Source organism: Capricornis sumatraensis, chromosome X (assembly GCF_032405125.1).
Source record: "Capricornis sumatraensis isolate serow.1 chromosome X, serow.2, whole genome shotgun sequence".
NCBI classification, from domain to species: domain Eukaryota; kingdom Metazoa; phylum Chordata; class Mammalia; order Artiodactyla; family Bovidae; genus Capricornis; species Capricornis sumatraensis.
The window spans coordinates 127,549,298-127,553,542 of record NC_091092.1 but is presented as its reverse complement, the minus strand read 5'-3'; the positions used below and the strand labels follow the sequence as shown (position 1 = coordinate 127,553,542).

General features: G+C 41.5%; 1 pseudogene; it reads right to left on the bottom strand.

The window, feature by feature from the left end:
• Positions 1–1,390: 1,390 nt before the first annotated feature.
• LOC138072016 (ARL14 effector protein-like pseudogene) lies at positions 1,391–1,846 on the bottom strand (annotated as a pseudogene).
• Between the last annotated feature and the right edge of the window lie 2,399 nt (positions 1,847–4,245).

Sequence of the window (4,245 nt, the reverse complement as noted above, 5' to 3'; positions counted from 1 at the left end):
TCACTATCAGGAATTTCTGATGGAAAGTGATTGGTGTTTGCCCAAGAACAAAACATGGATTTGCTTCAGGGAAGGGGGGGAAATGTTTTTTTTTTTCTCTCTTGGGTCTAAAACACACACACTTTCTCACACACAAAAAAATCAAAGTAAGGAAAATTAAATGCTTTTTATTAATTAATTTGCCACACAGAGATTTTGGGTGAGTTAGTCAGAGGCAAAAGTGGTTACAGGTGAATATTTTCTAGTGGGTAAACATACATAGCCATTTGGTGGGATAGAGATAGGAGCCTTCTGTCTATTTTTAGCCCATTATTTCTGCAGCCTCGGCCAGGGCCTGCACAGCTGTGTTCAGTGGAAAGACTGAACTCTTTGTGCCGAATCCAAAGCTTCAGAAGGAGCAATTAAATGTTCATGAGACATAAACGTGGAAAAGTGGAAAAAGCAATTTTCTCCTTACAGATAGATCATTTGAATAAAACTTGGTATCAAAGATGACTGAAGAGAAACTTTCCCGATGACGCTGTGGGTGTGAACAGTTTCATAGAGATTTTCCCTAGAAACAGATTTGCACAATAGCTGCCAAACCTGGCCCAGATGTTTCACATCAGTCTTCTGAGATGGTATCTTCACTGAGGTCAGCAGAAACTCTAGCTGAATTTCCTTAAATCCTATACCTCTAAGACCAAATGCAACTTAGGCTTAGGAATTTTATACCACGTTGGCCAGTTCTGTGTGGCTGGTAACCTTAGCAACTAAAAAACTGCTTTTAAATCATTTCTAGGTAACAATTAGATTAAAATTTGTCCTTTGAAGTCTGCTTCCAGTTGGCATTTTGGATATCACTTAAATTGAATCTCTCATTTTGTGCTCATATGTTGGGACAGTTGGCCATGGGGCCTAGTAAATGTTTTTTTTTAAAAAACAAATTTCATTTTAATATTGTTAAAACAGTAACACTAAAAGCATGAGACTATGAATATGCAGTGCAAGTCAATCCAAATAGAATTCTGATTTAGAATTGATAATGTGTAAGATCCTAACGGTAACTATTATAAACATATGTTCTTTGTCAAGATAAGCTCTCAGCTACAGAATTCTAAAAATCCTAAAACTCCATCTCCTAAGGTACCAGCAAAGAGGAAAGGGATTTTTAACCCGAGAGCAGAGTAGGAATTCAGTTGCTGGCTACCAGGGGAGGAATCTGAGTCATCACAGCAGGAAGGTTAGAGAAAGACAGTGCATTACACAGGGTTCTATGGCTTCAGAGAACACTAACTAGTCTAAACTATATTTGTAAAACTTTTTTTCCCCCAGTCCTAAAATTCACCCAGGAGACAGAGGCTGGTATAACTGCAAATCAGAGAAAATGCATCAGCCTGGAGGGCTGCTCCTAGTCAGAGAGGTCGAATGGCATCTTGCTGATGACCTCCCCATTCTCATCGACTATGGTGTGGTAGACCCAGCGGCGGTTGCAGCGGCAAGTGGGCCCGCACTTGGTGGAGTTACACTTGGGGCACGGGTAGAAGCAACCCTGGCAGTCTTTATCAAGGCAGTCACACAGGTCAGCCTGATTGAAGGTGAGCCTGCCCTTTTCGTCATACTTGTTGACTTTGCGTTTTACAGCAACAGACTCATTCTTGCTTGCCATTTGCCCTTCCTTCATCAGCTGCCTTAATTTAGGGTTAAAGTTGGCTGCCTGAGGCCCGGAATTTTGAAATGACAACCGTTTTAACTGCTGCTCCACCCGTTTCATCTGCTTCAGTTCCATCTCACTTGGTTTCTCAGGAGAACTTGGACGTGCAGGTCTCTCTCGCACGGAACTGCTTTTTTCTGCTTGTTCACTCATTTCTGCTCACCTGGGGACACAAACAAAGGCAGCAACCATTTGTGGGAGCTCAGTCAACCATGAGGACGCTGGAGCTGGTAAACGTCATTTCAGAATGGGCCTATCAAGTTTTTACTTCAAACCTGGGTTAAGTGGATAGGAGCAAGTTTATCAACACCAACAAATCTTTGGACAAAAGTGCTTTTATCAGATAGTATTTCCTCCTTTATTTAACCATCTCTTTTTTCTATCAACTGTTTAAATAACCATTCATGTTGGTCTAGACTGGTACTTCTCAAACATTAATGTGCCTATGAATCAGGAAACATCTTGTTAAAAACTAGATGATGATTCAGTTAGGACTGGGGTGGGGCCAGAGAATCTACCTGTCTAATGTATGCCCGGATTATACTGATATTGCTAATGCCAAACCTACTTTGAGTCTCAAGGGCCTAGAGCTAAACCAATAGTGATCAGGGGCAAAAATTGCTTCGCTTTAATAGAAACCCAGTTATTCTTCTTAGATGAGTGGCCCGAGGATAGAAAAACAACAGTTTTTATGTAAAGAATCTCTTTCTCTCCACAATCCCCCCCACCACCGCCTCCACTCAAGGCAAACTCTTGACTTTTCCTCCAGCTAAATTGGTTTGAACAAAGAAAATACTGTTTGAACCACTTCAGATCAATAAACATATTCCTTGTTTCTAATGACTGTAGTAAGTAATGGAAATTGGATGGTCATTTTTAGCAATTGCCTCTTCTCTTTAAAACATCAGCACATCAGTTGTGGTTTATTTATTTCCTTTGAAGCGACCTCCAATTCTTCTCAGGAAACACTCTACAAGCTACTTTAAGGTAATTCATCATATTGAATTAGTGACTGGTTTCGAAAAGGCTTTCTAAGGTCAGTACACTCTCAAGGACTTTCAGTGTCATTTCACCTCTCTCCATGTCTCACTGTCTCTGTGTGTCTGTTTCTTCCCTTACCCCCCCCATCCCTCTGTTTCTCTCCTAATTGGCCCATGTCCTACAGACTCCACAAAGCTTCCCAAACTACTAATAACTTAAAGTAGAGAGGCAGAGGGTGCCCGTTTCTTTAAGGATGTTCTGCCTAGCTTCAAGAAGCAAACTGGCCAAAAGGAAGAGAGACAGAGGATGGGGCATCAGCTGTGAGAGGATCAGCATACCAGAGAACAATTCCCGTTGCTTCTCACTGGAGAGTTTCAGGCAATTCCAGAGGACTGGCCACACTCTGTTTGATACATACTACCTATTTCACACAAAAGGTTCCCTTTTAGGTCTTCCTTGGCATTTGAACGATGTAGTGTCTACAGAGAGGGAAAAGCAAATGATTCCCCTGAATCTCTCTCTTGAATTGGATTTATTTGCCAGGATCTTGTTGAGTAAATACCCAGGACAGATAATACAGTTTCATAATTTCTATCTAAGTTACTCCAATGTCTTGGCAGGTCTAGAACATTTAGTTTTTTCATTACTCTTATTCTCTGAGTTGTAATTTCATAGTTGACTCCTTAGCTTACTTTTTTGGGGGGTGGGGGGAGGGTAGCAGCTACCTTTCTGATACATTACCCTAGGCAGAGGAGCCTCAGGCCTCACCCTGCCAGGGATCAAACACTAGCACTGTCTTCACCACTAACTATCCGACTTTAACTTAAGATGACTTCAGCTGCTTAACCTCAGTTTCCTCATGTGAAAATGGGGATAATAATAGAACCTTCTTTATGGGTATGCCCTAAATTAGGTGCAGTGAGAACTTCAAAGATGATATAAGACCAGGTTTCTGCCCGCAAAGGTTTGGCAATCTCCACTGGAAGATCAAGTGTCTGCAGCTCACTGCAAGGACAGAGAAAGGTGCTCCAGTTCAGATTCTGAGAACCCTATGGGGGGTGGGGGTGGGGTTCGTAATCATCAAACATCAATAGAGGCATCCCTATTTAGAACTAAGCTTTATATCTTCTTTCTGAACCCCCCACCCAGTTTCGTGAGGTGCTCAGTCACTCAGTTGTGTCCACCTCTTTGCAATCCCATGGACTATAGCCCTCCAGGCTCCTCTGTCCATTTTCCAGGCAAGACTATTGGAGTGTGTTGCCATTCCCTTCTCCAGAACTAACCTTGACATCTCAAAGAATTCCGGGTCATCCCCATAATGGTAAAAGAAGTGAGTGTGTGTGTGTTTGCGTGTGCAAATTTGCCACCATAATTCAGTCTAAAGCCACTATTTTTTTTCATTCATTCAGCAAATATTTATCAAGAGTATATCATATATGCTAGGTATTGTGCCCTATTTATTTCAGTTACAATTGCACAGACAAGTCCGGAGTCCTTCAAGCAGTGGTATGTACAAAAATGAATAAATTGGGGTAAAACTCTTCCACTCTTCAATTAAGCAAAATATCTAT